This window comes from Aphelocoma coerulescens, chromosome 3, assembly GCF_041296385.1.
Source record: "Aphelocoma coerulescens isolate FSJ_1873_10779 chromosome 3, UR_Acoe_1.0, whole genome shotgun sequence".
NCBI lineage: Eukaryota > Metazoa > Chordata > Aves > Passeriformes > Corvidae > Aphelocoma > Aphelocoma coerulescens.
This window is the reverse complement of record NC_091016.1, coordinates 81,218,096-81,234,689: the sequence shown is the minus strand read 5'-3', so window position 1 is coordinate 81,234,689 and position 16,594 is coordinate 81,218,096. Positions and strand designations below refer to the sequence as shown.

Here is a 16,594-nt window from a genome sequence, read left to right as displayed (position 1 = left end):
TGCAGCAGTCGGACTTGAACTCCACTGTTACACTTTACTTTCCACTTCCGGTGGCTTGAAGAAATTCTGAATCTTCTTCAGTACAAAGCCACCTGCATCTAGCTCACCAAGGACAGCCTTCCTGCCCGAGAGATCATCTGTTTATTTAGGTGAATTCACCCTTTTTTCCTCATGCTATTGCCCAGCCCAGTAGCTATAATGACTGAGGCCAAGTGGAATGCATACTTTGTGAGGATCTTAGTAAGAACATCTAAACAGCCATGTTTTGCCTGCAGTATTTAGTGTATGGCATGACTGAGAGGTGGTGGCTCTCTTCATTGCACATTTGGAAGCAAAGAGTAGCTTAGGAAAGATAGAGTCACCTGGAAAGGCAATGTAGCCCAGGTTTGAGAAATTTGGGATCAGAAACCTTTACTAGCTACAGATGAACTCCACTTGTCCTCAGCTCTGTTAAAAGGCCCTTTTTTTGTCCCCTTTTTTTTTTTTAATTTTTTTTAGTTAAGGACTGGAGACAACATGATATTTGTCCTTCTTTCACCTTCTTTGTAAAAGCTAAAGGCCATAAACAAAATTTATTGCTGCTGTAACAGATCAGAGTCCATAACCACAACAAGGAGAGGCTTTGTAAGCCAGACAAAGCTTTCTTTTTGATTGCTCTCCATATCTGGCCTTTTAGAGTCATGTTGCATGCAATGGATGGTTTTTTGTTGGGTTGTTTTTAATTATTTTTTTATTTCGCTATAGGCTTTCAGTATTATTCTTATTTAAATCATTGTCTTTTCCATGAATTGTAATAGCTAATCTGTTTAGGGTATTAGCATTACCACTGTTCTTGATGTTTCATACTTTGGCAGCAAATAAAGGCCGCAGTCATGCTGGCATGATCCTGTTGACTTACTTGTTGCACATGTATATATGAAGGAAGACAGTCCTTGCTTCAAAAACCTTGAAACTTAAATGGGCAGGTTGTAAGTAGTCAGGGAAGACAATGTAATGAAAGAGGCAGGGATTTGAACAATCTATAGTGCACAGTGTAGTCGATGAAGGGGGAAGCAGGACTTTTCATCTCATCCTAGGGAAGCATCTGAAATGTTGGGGTTGAATCTTGCCTTACTGCTGTTCCTCTTCGGGGACTACACAGGGATCCTAGATCCAATCCTGGAGATGCTTCCCTTACAAGTCTCTAAATGAAGTGAGATGAATTCTGCTTTGAATCATGTTTTTTTAATAGCAGAAACATAGAAAAAATTGAACAGATATACCCTGAAAAACAGTGCAGGGGGGTGGTCTATGAGACAGTGTACTCTCTTGTTCACTTGCATTTAAAAAAAGGGAAAATTCAAAATTATTTTGAATTAATTTGAATGTGAAAATGTGGGCAAAAACATCTACCCACTTCTGTCTCAGAATTCTTACACTTAAGTCATAAGACACCAAAAAAGGCTGAAAATTGAAATGTTTGAAGTAGCATTGACATTATCACTCAGTGAAAAGCAGTGTCTTTGCTTGAAGGAAAATTAGTTTTGAATGCCTAGACAATAAAAAAGGTGCACCTCCAACATGTGTAGTGAAGTTTCTTGACAATTGCTGTTGTAGTGTGAGAACTGCCTCCATTTATGAAAGCTAATTCCAACTTCTTGTGTTCATCTCTTTTTATGTTACTAATGTAAGAGTGTGAGAGCCCAGCTTCAGTGCATCTTTTTGTCTGGATCCCATTTGAATGGATTCTGTTACTCTAATTACTGAGAAGAGTTAGAGATAGCAAAGATGAGGGAGAAAAAAGGGAAAAGCAGCAATATGTGCAGACAGGGAGGGGAAAAAAAAGTCACGACACTGAGGTTGCCAATGTTGGTAGATTTAGTGAGGCTTCCATGATAGACTCAGGGTCCCTGTAATTTGTAGTATTGTTGCTGTGGGGACCTTGCTGTGCTAATATTTCCCCTTCAGCATTACTGTGGGCCACGTTAGTTTAAGAATATAAATGGGAATTCCTCGTAATTGTCACCAGTGGTATCAGCCACTTGGTCATTCTTTCTCAGTCAGCGTGTAGGCACATGCACGTGTGAGGAAGGGAAACTTCGTGGTCCATGTGAAATGAAGCTGTGGCTCTAAGCAGCCTGCAGGCTTCAGGTTCTCAGACCTTGCTTTAATCTATTGTAGTACATGTATGTACTTTTTCACAGTATTTAGAGAAATCTGGGCTAGAGGGGAGGTTTCTAAATGAAACTCAGCTGGGATTTTCATCTGACAGGTTCTGGGTTCAGAAGTGGTGTTTTATGGGAGAGACGTGCACAATGGAGGGGCTGGTCTCTTCCTACCTGAGTAAACCAGGGGATGAATTGCAAGGAGTTGCATTATGACCAGCTGCAGCTCGCTTTGCAGGAGCTCTTAAACTTGCCAAACACAGTGTGTTTTGCTCAGTTTTGGCAGTGAGCTGTCACAAAACCATGCTATGCTGCTCTCTAGGAATGACCATGGGGATCTGATGCAGAAAAGATAAAGTACTCTGAAATCACACTTAATCAAGTATTCGGTAACTTGTAGACAAGTCTGTGATTTAGGGTAGAATAAATGAAATCAGAACCTAACCCACCATCTCAGAGTAAAGTTGAGAGGAAAAAGGGAAGAAGGCAAAAAAATGACACTACTTTCTTTTTACTTTTTTTGAACAAGCACTCCCAATGTTTCTATGTCGCCTAAAATGAAACCAGGTAAAGGACCAGTTTATGTGTTGTAATTCTTTATATAGATGGGAGAATATTCTTTAGTGCAGTGTACATTTAAATAATTTGACCCACAGACTTTAGGCACAGTATTAATAAAGCTGCATGATGCTCACAGGACTAGAAGCTGGAGTAATCTTTGGGACCTAGAGGTATTACGCATTATCTGTAAATATTCCTAATAGGAGCTCAAATTTGGATAATTTTTCAGCAGAATGTCTGTTATGCTGTATCTGATTAGCTTGGCACTTGCTTCATGTGGAATGTTTTGGGAGAGATGGGGAGGTTGACAGCTGTTTTGGGGTTTTTTGGGGTGTTTTTTTTTTTTTTTTTGGTTTTGAAATCTTTACACCAAAATGGAAGCAATAAAATAAAGCAAGAAGAAAGGAACAAGGAAGAAATAATTAAGAGTATAACTCCATCTCCCAGTTCTAACTTATGTCATTTCAGTCCTTTGATACCCTCTGCTAACATCACACGTGTGGCAGGGAAACTTTCTAGCACAGGTGAGCTGTGTCAGTAAGTGGTCTAGATTTAAACGTGTAATAAATAGGTGCTACATTGTGAGATTGGGGTTGACATGAAACATTTCACGGGCTTGGTTTATAGTGCAGCCCTGCAAGTAAACGGTGAGGGAGGGATTTGGGAGCTGCTTAAAATGATGGAGCTCAATGAACCATTGCCACTGGATGAATGGTGATGCTGAATTACACCGTGGGATGCAGCTGGTGAAACAGCCATATATATCTAGCTCGGTTGGCTAAACAGTAATGAGTACCGCAGCATGGATATAACACTTTGAAAACTTCTTTCCAATGTAGATATATATGAAGGAGGAACAATTAGGATAGAAGTTTTTCTGTGTTAAGATGTTATAAATGGTGTTCACCAGTAACTTTTGAATGTGACCAAAACAATAATTTTCAAATGAAGAAAAACATAGTTCTAAACCTCTGACAGGGTAGAAATACAGCCACTTAGGGAAGGGGGGTTGTAATTAAATGATATAATTCTCCCCTGATGAACTGTCACTTAAAACTAGTGTCTGAGTCAGACAGAAAATGGTTTTAATATCTGAAGGCATTCTGTGGATGATCTGAAGTCAGACTATATTAAGAAAACCTTAAAGTCTTTAAAAGCTCATGATCTGCACAAACAGCCACTAGGCTGGTATGATGCAGGAAGAGATGACACATGGTGGCATGCCATGGAGGACATGTGAATTAAAGTTAACAGGACCAGGAGAGCTAGTTTAGGACAGCAAAGTTACACGATACTAAGTTACTTCAAACTTGATACTATATCAATTCCATCTCTACTGACTGGATCACACTCAGGTGTATAATCTAACTTTCATAGAAAAGCCTTCTACAGCTTGAACCAAGCAGATTCTTGTGAAGGAGATGTGAATAATGGGAGTGGTATGGGATGGGGAGGAGAGCCCTGAGCTAGTACCAATGTGGGAGAAGCACATAAAACCCATGCTTAGCAGATGGGTGGGGAAAGCCTGTCAGTCCCTTTCCTAACAGGAAGCAAGGCCAGGCTGGTGGTCACCACACACAGCTACAAAGGAGATACGTCCACTTGGCCAGCCCCAGGGACCCGCTTTGGGCAGGTCCTGAACAGCACCGGGGTGAAATGGGGAGCAGACAAACTGAGTCATCCAACCAGGGAAATGGATGAGAAGTTCAGGGAGTTGTAGCCTTTGGCACAAAATGGTGTCAGCATGTTACTGTCAAAGGGTGAAATTTTCCTACTCCTCTTTGATGTAGATCACATTCACAGTTCTGCCATTTTCTGAAGAGGAAACTGACACACAAGTCATGCAAAAATTGCCTGGCTCTTACACCAGTTTCTTAGAAATACAGCCTTGCAAAAGGACCTTACTCAAGGGTGGTGTTTCAGCAATTGGAACACGAACACCTCCTCCCTGACTCCCTTTCACCTGGTATGAGATGGCAAGAATTTCTTCATTCCAATTTTCATTCTTGTTTTTCCCATTTGTCAAGCATAGGGCATTTTCTTGCCTGTTTGCTCTTTCCCTGCATCATAATGATATTGTTGGGTGTTTAGTTGCTCTTTCCAGTGATGTCTGAGACAACCTTTTAAACTTAGAATGGAAAGACAGCCATCGTTTTGTTCTCTTATGTGAAAACTGCCACATGAAATGAGGTCCCTCTGGCCTACTGTCATCTTTCCAACAAGGGAATGTATTTAAGGAGAGCCTGTAAAAAATAGGGAGGTACAGTATAGCTTTCCATTTCTGGCAGTAGTGGTTTAAGCATTCCTTTAGTATTGAGAACTAATCTGTAAAAGACAATTAGATGAAGTGTTAAGTACGGGAATTTGCTGGATGCAACTTCCTTTTGGATACTCAAGCAAAGCTTGATATTATTTGTGCAGAGTTTTATAGAGTTAACAGTTTGCACGTTTAGACAATAGGCTGGAATGGGGATAAACGCCACTCCGAGATAGGCTTCCTTACATAATTTTAGGATTGATATTTGCTGACTTTGCCATAATAAGCCACTAAACTGGTATGAACTGCTGGTAACAGGAACAGCAGAATGCTGGATTAAAATAAAAAAACAAACCAAAACAAAAAAACCCTGAGAGCTTTGCAATCCTCCAGTACTTTAGGAAGGTTATATCTTCGCAGAACTACAAACATGAGGGACAAAGTTTTTCATCCTTGCTCTTTTCCTCAGGCTGACAACTCTTTGGAAGTTTTAGAAACATTTTGGGTTTTTCCAGAAGTGAGATAAAACCAGAAAACCAGAGGGCCTTGTTGGTAGGGTTAAAAAAGTAGGTAACTTAAAAATAGCTGCCACTTGGTGCTGTGGATTGGAGGCTTGAAAGCTGGCTTGGAGATGGATCTCTAGGGCAGGAGGTTAATCTTTGCTCCTCTTTGTGCAGACCCATCCAAGTCTTAAGTCAGAAGCCTCTGAAAAGTGTTACTGCATATATTCATTAGACTGCCCTTGTTAAAATCTATATCATCCATCTGTGTTTAAAGGGAGCTCAGCAGCCTCAGCCCTCCTGCATAACAAACACACAATGTGCTTCCAGGACATGGTCGGTCCAGTCTGATAAGAACAGAGTCAGATCTCCAAGAGTAAGTATTTTTGGCATGAAAAAAGAAAAGAAAGTGGCTTAAGGGAGAATAGAGAAAACAACTGCCACTGCCTGTTGTGTATAGCTCCCAATTTCTATGGACCACACACTGTGTGTCATGATTTCCTCTCTGGCACAGGGTGTAGCTAAACCAGTCTTCCTGAAATGCCTGGTATAGAACTATGGGGAGATGTTCCAAAGTGAAAGCAGAAGCAGGAAAACCTCACCTCTTGGAAGGCAGCAAGCCACAGCTAGGCTAGCTTCTACCCCCTAGATCTAGCAACAGCACTGGGAGCTGCCTTCCTCTAAAGATACTGGATTTCTCTGTCATAATTGTGTAGCTCAGTCAGAAGCCAGGATGCAGAGCTGAAAGATCAGTGCTTGCATGTTGGAGCAAAGCGTAGAAATGGTTACAGTCATGCGTAACAGCATGTGTAACATTTGAATAAAAGGTTTTGTCTTTCAGAAGACATGGAAGAAATCCCATTCAAAATTTTAAATGGAGAGAACATGGTTAGATTTGCAAAGCCAAGTGCCCATAGTTAGATGCAGGCCTCAAAGCTTAATTTGACCTAAGGTCAGTTAGGTATTTTGGGGTACCCTGGCACACTGTAATGTGCTATGTGGTTATACAAGCAATTCCTCATTCATTTGAAAGGCCATTTTCTGGTTTCAGACAATTTAACTACCAAATTCATCACAAGGCCACCTAAAGTAAGGTCTCTTTTCAGATGCTCCATTGCTGGTGAACTTGAATGACCATGCAGTGTTTCAGCCTGCTCACTCAGGTGCAGGCAGGAATTGGGCTTTGCACTTAGGCCTACAAATCATCAAAACATGCAAAAATATGTGCTGCCTTTTCCATCTTCTGGTGGGGCTTTTCATGTGCTTCAAGTAAATGCAAATATCTGTGCCAAGGGAAGAGCTTGGAACCTGGTAGCCGAGATACCACTAAGTAATATCCAAGCATGATTTGCATCATTGCAAGCTTGTATTTAGAAAAGAGTAGAGCCTGGAAAAAGTTTCTTGGTATTTGTTTGTATGCATGTACAATTAAGAGGAGAGAGGCCCCGAATTTTTCATAGTGTTTATAATATGAAATCCAAATTTGATGCTAAAGTAAGGAGATTCAATTCTGAAAATGTACCAGGAACAGATGAAGTGAGTAGGAAGGTGTCGTTTTTATGCAGCCTCATGTAGAGTAAAGCTGTCCCTGTACAGCAGATGGGTTTCTTAAGTACATACACTGTTTTTGGAATGCAGAATATTTTTCTTTAATTGGATCTCTTCTCTAGGCCTCATGTTTTCTGACTCTTCCACTCCCTTTCGTCAAGGGGTGAGCTCTCTCTCACTTACAGTAAACTCTCAGCATATATTCAGGCCTCTGCCTGCACTGATACACCTAATGATCCCACTGCATTTGTACCTGAACTAATGATTACACATACCAGGAGGAATTTAGAAGCACAAACGAATTGAGAACTTTGCTCAATTTAACAGACATTATGCATAAATCCAATAGAGTATATGTTAAAAGTATTTCAGTAAATAATTTTCAAAAAATCATTCTGTTGCTAAAAAGTCTTCCTAATATAACTGGCGTCTTCTTCTTTAATTCAAATTTGTTTCTCAGTGTTTAATTTCTTCCTACTATACTATTTTCAAGTAGACAAAAATAAACAAAAAAAGTGCACACATTTTCAGGAGCCAGCTCAGTAAATACTTAATCTTGTGCTTTGAAAATAGCAGGGAACAGAGTATTAAGTTGATACTGATCCTGACTACAGACTATGCTGCTTTCTCATGTGACATGCTATCAATGAACTGGGAACAGACCTGCTCACAGGATAAACTACCTTTTTAAAAGGTGCACACTCTCTGTGCTCTATTTTATGACAAAAATATTCAGTGTAATTAAATAATTAAACCCCAAATCTTTTATTTTAGGAGAACAATTGCATTTCCTTGCGCTTTTTTTTGGATAGGTTGCATTCCAGCATCACCTAGCAAACATACTCAAAACATGTGATAAATATACAGCACTGAGGACAGATTATAATGGTGATTCCAGATGATGGAAAAAACTGTCATATAGTTTGGCCTGTTGAAAAATATACCAAAAACTTGAAAGCTGAAGAAAAATGAATTATAGCATATCTGCTAAATCAGATATCCCTGAAACATTGCCTTGATTTACCACTGTGGATGAATCTGAAGCTCTTTAGAAGGAATAAAAGTTCTGGAGACCTTTAACTTCAAATTAATAAAGTCTGTGCAGTAATGTAATTCCAAATCGCTACAGCTGTTTCTTTTATTAGCTGTGGCTTCATGTTTCTGTCCTTGACACTTAAAGATCAAACCTACTTAAATATGAATAATTTAAAATGTGAATTTACTTCAATATCTTATTTTGCCAAGAAGCTCAGCAGCTCATTATATAAGAGGAATGTGTCACGGAGGTAGTCATCTCCATAGTGGTGGTGCAGGCACGATGCTGCTCTTCCCACTGTGCATCCCCCACCCCCAAAAGTGCACCCCTGCAATGTGCTATAGCATTTATCCAGCAGGTAATGAGACACGGGCTGTGTCCTGAAAGAAGTCATGAGTCTATAAGGGCATATTTAAACAAGGAAAGGGAGGTTTATTTCAGGAAAAACATAGCGGTTGAAGCCCCCCCTGCTCAGCAATCCAGAAGTAGCAGGACTGAGTGGGACTTTGCAGTTGCTTCTTCTGGTTATGACAAGCTGTTCGGTGAAGAGACAGCTCAAACAGAAATGCTCCTGTAGTGTCCGTGATCCGTCAGGCAGGGTCACAGGAAGATATTTCAAGGATAATAAAAGGTAGGGTGAAGATTAGGAAGAAGCAGGAATAGGAAAACAAACACAGGGAAAATGAGGAACGAGGGGGATGAGAAAGGACTTAGGGAAGAAAGGACAAAACACTGAAAATAGTGGCAATATCAGAAGTCCAAATCTTTTCCAGGCTCCAAGTGGTTACCTCAATGCTGGTAGCTCTGCCACGCTTTAGGAACTGCAGAAAAACCTGAACCTCCCCACAAGCACAATCAGGGATTCAACTGAATTTTTCTCCATTTTGAAAGATTGCTGCAAGTCAAGAGCTAAAGCACAGGATGCTGAAGCACAGGTGGTCTGTGAGCTCCTGCTCTGCAACCTTGCAACAACTATGGTGATTCCAGTGGATCTGGAACTTTCTGCAGTATTCTTCTTACTGAGTGTTCCTCATTTACCAGGTGACGAACATAACACATCTGGAGTTTGCTTTGCAGAACCACCAAATGCAGCCCTCACAGTTGCTCAGTTTGAGCTTTGCCTTAAATCCATCAGGTGCTATAAAATAGTAAATGTTCCATGGGCACTGGTATTTCACATTGGGCACTTAGAATAATGCTCCTCTGGAAAATTATTTTGGCTTTTTTCTTGTGCTCCAGAATCCTGCGCATTTCTCTGAGACCAATTGGAGAGACATTGCAAAGTAATTAATATTGGTAATGCATGCAAAGATCTTTGTGAGAGCCCCAATTTTTTGTGTTCGAGATTTAGCTGGATTTAGTGGTGAGTTCCAAGAGTTGAATTGAGTAGGCTAAGGAAGAAGAATACAATAGTCTGTATTTCATGCAGCAAATGAGAAAAGGCCGTATAGGAGAACTCACATGTGGGTTCACAGGCTGTTACTGCAGTGTAAATTGTTTCTGTCTCCTTTGAATACCGAATTGGTAGATAATGGGATTTGTAGAAATTAGCCTGCACACTCCTCTCACTAGGGGATTTGCACTAGTTTCTGTTTGCACTGTAGGACAAGGATGAAGGGAGACTTTCAGGGAAGAAATGGAACCCTGCTCAAGAGAGAGCAGAGGTGGCTCTGGCCAAGCTGGAGGAACAGCGAGCTGAGCTTGGCATAATTGATTGGGAAGAGGGAGCTGAGTTTGCCCAGTAACAGTGGAATGGTTAAGGAGGAAAGAGTTGTGAAAGTTCACTGTGAAATATGGGAGTGAGCTAAACAATTTCTTTTCTTTGATCTCCATTCATTTATAATCTTATTGGTGTTGAGTCTCCTGGCACTAGAGCTTTTACAATGAATAGCTGAAAGTACAAAAATTGATCTGAGTTTTACTGGTCTTGTGTTAAATGGCTGTCTCTACTCAAGAAGTCACTTGGAGTTTTACCCTTTTAGCTCTTGGACAATTTAAATGCTAAATTTTTTATTTACTTTAGACAGCTCTGCAAACTACAGACTGCTCAATTAATGTTGCAACAGGCTTTGCATCAAACTTTAACTGGAATGCTTTGATTTTTTTAATGATAAATGAATATATTCTCACCAATATAAAAAGCTGAAATAGTTTAGTGTTTCAAATTCAATTCCTGATTTGCTAGTTAAAACCAGTGTCTCTCCCCTTTTTTTTTGTGCTAAACTAATACTGTAAAACAAAACAATAGAGTGTGTGTCAGTGTGTGTCTGCATGAGACGAGTTGTACTACAGAATTATGCAGTTACCTCTTCTATCAATGAGAAGGCACCATCAATAGTTGCAATAGGATTAGAAGTTGTATGTAGCTCAGATGTAAGCCTATTAATTTGCCTTTTTAAGGGTTTTATTTTATTTGCATTCTTTTTCCCTAGTTTTATAAATCACTTCTTTCGAGTAAGGAAATGAAAAATCTTTACTTTCCTGTTTATCAGACTAATTTTTTCAAGTTCTTGTGTTTTGATTTTTTTTTTTTTTTTGAGGAATCATGGTTAGCTGGTCAAATAATTGTTAGAAATACGTGCCTACACCTCCTTTTAATAATTACTTAAAATGTGTGAAGCACTTCAGTTTTCTGAGTCAAAAAATAATCCTCAGAGTGGATTTAATTTACTTGGTAAATAATTCAATGTGATCTTACGTTATTAAATGTGGGAATATCATTACTTCACTAGTGAGAGATTCTAGAATTTTTGTCCCTATGTAGCTTGTGTAAAATAAATATTTTACTTGGATCCCAGAAATAATTTTATAAAATGGTTCTTTCTTGTTATCTCTGTATTTCTAACTCCCTGGACCCTCCTGAAGTTATCTTTCTCCTTTACAATTTTATACATTTCACTTATACATAGAAAAGAAACATCTGGCATTTTTTTAATGAGAGCTGTATGCTCATTGACCAAACAAGCAGCAAGGAATCTGTTGTATGGTTGATTATCGCAAGAAAATGAGGTAGTATTCTCACTAATAATCAGTAAAATTTGTATAAACTGGTGCTGTTTCATTTTCTGAGTCAGCTAATCTCATACTTTCACCCTTACAAGAAAACAAATTGTGTTCAAAAATGCCTGGTGGAGAAAAATGGTACTTTCAAATGCAGAGATTAGAAACATTTAAAACATACATATCTGTGGTTAAAGATGCCGACTCTTAATTCTCCCCTGTCTAGAGCTTTCCTTTTTTATCTTTGAAGTTTAGTCATTATTCCATTGGTTTATTTTCATATCCTACAGAAATTAATTCAGACTGTTTAGATCCAATCTTTTTAGAATATTTATGAATGCAACTTACCAACAAGTTTACATTTTGTGCAGCCTGTGGAGTTGGATTTTGGAATTTGCTTTTTTAGTAGTTCTTTTGTGGAAGAGAAATCTTTCAGGCATGAATTGATAGTCCAGATCTTTTGAGGTCTGTCTGTGCTAACCTATGACCTCTGTTCTTAGGAGGTCAACATCTGAGGGCAGGAGATTAAGGCAGTTAAAAGATTGGAATGGGAACTGGAATGGAAAAATTAGCCAGCACATTTTGGGTGGAAAACATCAAAGTCATCAAACAATTTGCTTATTTTAAACTCAGTTTAAGGGTAACAAGCTAATTGTACTGTGTTTGTTGACGCAAGCAACTTATATTATTAGAGAACATTAACACTGAAGAATTTTTTTTTTAATTGGAGAAACATAATGCCTCTTTAGTATAAATGCATTATGTATTTTGTATACTAAATGCTTTTGTGTAACATTTTTAGATAATAATTCAGGATCTGCTCATACAGTCTGTGTGCCTTTAATTAGCTCTATTGCTTACAAACAGCAACAGTAAGTGTTGTGGAACCTGCAACTTGATTGTAGTCTGCTGAAGACCCCTTGCTGTCATTGGAGAATACAGGTGCTCTCAGTACAAGGGAAAAATTATTCTCATATTAAAATTTTCTAACTCTGATGCTTAAAATTATTTGTAAGCATCTCTCCTTGTTTCAGTTTTTGAAATGTGAACTCCTTTCCAATACAAATTTGTGACCAAGAAATGTTCTTTTATAGATTATAAATTGACTTACAAGAAAAGACACCATTGTCTCTTTGTTCTTGTCTGACATAGTTCAAAATTCATTAGTGTGTGTTTCTGGAAGAGTGACAACTTCATCTTTCATCTGTGCATTGATTTAAAAAATGTTATTATCTAGAAGAAGACACCTTCCCACATCTGAACAATTATGCAAGTTCAAGGATTTGTGTAAGCAATCACATTTTTGTCTTGCTTGTTTAAAGTGCAAATGAAAGTGGTGTCAGTATCATAGGCAAAAGCCAGACCAGTGTTTCAGCATGCAAACCCACCTAGCAGGAAAGAAAACAAAAGTTACGGGTACCTCTCAGCCCAGGCTCTGACTAACAGCATATGGTACTTCTCCTATAGGTATGGCTGCTAATTAAACTAAAGTACTACAATACAGCTAAGCTCAAGCAGACAGCCGTCTGTAGACCTCAGTGTAACCTCCACGTTTTTGTTGTTCTTTGGATAGTGAAGGATATGAGATTTAAACCCCTTTGCAAGCTTATAACTTTACAAACTATTCCTCTAAACATTAAAACCTTCTTTTTGCAACTTTTAGCCCTGATTTGCATCTGAGGGGAAATTGAACAAAATTATCACCATATTTTCTTGTTCTTTCATGGAAGGAAAAGAAGGGAAAGCAGGAGGAGCTGTTGTGGACTGCAGCAGCCCGTGGACTGCAGCAGCTCATGGACTGTTCCCAGGGATGCAGGCACTGCTTTGTTTCCTTCCTGCCATTTCACTGGGTTGGCTGGAGAAGCTCTGCCAGCTGCAGGGATGGCCACGGCTGGCTGTGCTCCACGATCCCGGGTGCACTGCCGTCACTGGATGTTTCCTGCATCCTCGCTGGTGCTGGCACAACTGGCTGTGGCCTGCATCCTTAGGAGTGCCACAGGCACTGGGAAACAGAGAGCATTTGAAGGGGCAGAACCAACCCTGAAGGTTGGTTATTGTATCTTGGAGATCTGTTCACTGTTTGAATTCTTGGGATAAAATGGGGTAGCTTCTGATCAGCCATTTTGGGATTCTTGCTTGTCAGCACTCTCTGTGGTTGAATAATCGCTGGTTGGAGAGCTAATTCTGTTTACAGACCAGTTTTGGTTACCCACTTGTGAGAACTTGTGAATCCTTGTGAAGGAACAGAGGATGTGTTAATTAATAAAGAAAAAATGTTAACTACAAAGATAGTGTGCCTGACATGACTTAAGATAACTTTCTTGTTTGCCTGAGCCATTTCTATACCTTCCTTCTGTTCTGTATGAGTAACAGTAAACTCTTCCACGCAATCCTTCTTAGTCCATATAATACTTAAAATCACTGTAGTTTTTAACCACAATAGTAATTGTGGTTCTTGGCTATGTGAATATAAGAGAGCAGTGATAACTATACATTTTTTAATCTGGAAGACCTGTTCCCAAGGATTTTTGCTGGATGTGTGTATCCTCTTGTTTGATGATTGTTGATTTTTGATTATTCAAGCACCCTGTCCACAAGCACACTTTTCTTAATGTCTTGCCCACCCTTTAAAAGTAGTCTGTAGATACCTGAGATCTGCAGATCGAAAACCACTCTAGTGGACACTCTCAGGGTGCTGGAGGTTTTTCATCCCTTAGTTATTGTGGCATTAGTTCTAAATGTGCTAACAACTGCCTCCAAGTTTTATGTGCAATAGCTTGCGGGACAGAGTAGACTGCTTGCTAAGTTTGTGGAAAGGTAATTCAACACTCAGAGAAATTATAATGCAATTTTTTAATTACTTAGAAATTAATTTGACCTACTTATGATGAAATCCTGCTTTGTTTTTGCTTGGTCTTTGTGAGAAACAGCTAGAGAATATATCCTCAGTTGCTTCACATGTTCTTTACACAACAAAAAAATGCTGTAGAGATAGACAAAACTGTTTAGAATTACTGGAAATAGTATTTTTCAGACTTATGTGTTTGTGAAGGTTGAAATTTCTGGCAGTGCGGCTGTACCAGATTCCTGACTGCAGACCCCAGTTCTCTTGGAATCAGTGTCTCCAAATGGACTCTGTAATTTGCCTCAGCTGAGTCACTTCCTTACCATGAACTGCCATAAAGAGATTATTACTTCTGCTTTGCTTTCTAGGCTTTAGCCTGCACTGCCCCCCTCCTTTTCAAAATAAGAACTCATCAGAAAACACCTTTTGTACAAACGCAGTCGAGTTCAGAGGATTTCAGAAAACTGGATTATTGGTGGCCTTTTTTTTTTTAAGGGACTATTGAGGTTTGTGTTCCTCATCTGTTTCTAGCTGCTAATTTGAGTGAGAAGCCAGCAGAAAAAAGCTCATTGGTTTTGTTTCCAAGTAGTGGTTGTTTCCAACTGCCAGGAGAACATGAATGTCTATGAGATACTTCAGGTGATAGCTATCCATAAAATCTTTAGAAGTATATGGTAATAAATCTAAGCTGTTATATATAAGTTTTCTTCATGACCCACATTTCTTGCTTAATCCTTGCATAAAATACGAATGAGACAAATCTGAAAGCTTTTGAATTTGTCAGAATAGTCAGTCTTTACACCCGTGCAATGTTAAGATGCATTTTATAGAAGATTGACTTTAATTGTCAAGAGGAAAAAAAAAATTAAATCTGTTGTACACACATATACTATATGCAATAGATTTATGAAAGGTTGCTTCAGTTGTATTGAAGAAAGTGAGTGCCAAAAGAAAGAAGACTTAACAAGTTATAAGATACTAGACAAAAAGAAGCTATAATAATGTAGCTGTGTTAGCTTGCTCTCATTAGGCCAGGTAACAATGTCACATGCCCTTTTATCATCTCTGGTCTTGTCTATGTAAAAAGATCACTTGAGAGTTTCCAAAAACCTGCAAAAATTTTTTGAATTACAGATTCTGGTTGAGACTGTAAGTGAAAAACTATATGAAGGTGGTATTAGAACTGGAAATTAATTGTGATGCTGTATGCACACTAATCACTGTACTGAAACATCCAGCTGCAATAATGAGATGCTGTGTTACAAACAGGATTCCACCATGTTCCCTTTCTGTGGGAGCAGGTGGTAAATTTGCTTAAGCTTGCATATTTTCTTACATTGTAGAGTACTACAGTTTTTGTGTGGTATATAGACCCATTTTTGTTTAGCTTGGAAATGTTTTCTTTAAGCAGATTCTCATTTACTCAAAGAAAAAAAATGGAATTCACAAAGACAGGTTTATTACTATTATTATTATTTATTAAAAATTAAAACAAATCTGATTCTTAAAAAAAGCACTGCTTTATTAAATGATAGTTCAAGTTTGTCAGTTTAAAAATCCTTATTTCCTTGAAGCAGCCAGCCATGACCTCTGAAATGGTTCATTCCTATCAGTATGTAAAAGCCAAATCAGTACGTAAAAGCTAAATGTGCCTATTGGGAGCACAGTCGGGATGGAAGTGAAGGTGGGGGTGTGAAGAGCTGGAGATGGGACAGAAAAGGGTAAAAGGGTTCATATCACTGGATATGAACTAGGTAGTTTGTGGGACTGGGGCTGACTGAATAAAGAGAAGTGGTGGGTGGGCAGTGTTCACCCCGTCATGACAGATTGAGGCAGGGCTGCTTCTGATCTGGTGCTTTCTGTGGACTGATGACTTCCAGTGCTTGTAGACAGGTCTTCAGCATACTCCTGCCCCAAATCAGGCAGTCTGTAGTGCTCGCTTTCCTTTTAGCCCCATTTCCCCCAGAAAAGGTTAGTAATAGCTAGAGAAGCTTCTTTAAAGTGTGTATTTCACGTGATTCAGAGGAAGAGGAGTACCAAACGTGGGTCAGCTGCAAGCTGATCAAGAGAGAAAACGGCACAGGTTGTAGTTGAGTGTTTTGCACTCATGGTCCAGGGTGCATGGCTGGCCAGGGCTCTGCTTGGCTGGGGTACAGCTTTTTGCTGGGGCAGGCTGGGGGTTCACCCCCTTGTAGCCACCCAGGGGCCCCAGGCACTCTGTGTATGGGATGTGCAGTACCTCTGAAAGCCAGCACAAAGGAAGATGTGTGGCACAGCTGTGGCTGGTGTGAAATCTGGAGAGGCAATGGTTTGGGGAGCCAGACTCCCTGGAGGTGTGCTGTAGCTGGAGTCCCAGGGTGCTCCCTCCTGGAATGGGATGGGCTGCACTGGGCTCTCTGTGACCAGACAGGCACTTGTAAAATTTCCCCTCTTGGTTTTCAGACAGAGGGCACTCGTGACACTGCCAAACACAGGCTGAGACTGGCCAAGCAATGTGGCCAGGAGAGTTCTTCTGAGGCTGCTGTAACAGACACAGCCCTGGAGACCTGTTTGGCAGAATGTCCCAGTGAGATAATTCTGCGTATGCTGCAGTCTCTTTGCACAAGGGAAAAGAGCCTCTCTGAAAGAAAGATGAAAATGGGGAAGGTACACAGGTAGCCTTCGCCCAACCCTAGGCCATACCCTTTCTCAGAGATATTCAAG

At 39.7% G+C, this 16,594-nt stretch overlaps 1 protein-coding gene across 2 annotated transcripts in view; it reads left to right on the top strand.

Annotated features, from left to right (window-relative positions):
* The window catches only part of LIN28B (lin-28 homolog B), an 89,954-nt gene that overhangs the window by 49,825 nt on the left and 23,535 nt on the right, over positions 1-16,594 (top strand). The gene's annotated exons all lie outside the window — the stretch shown is intronic.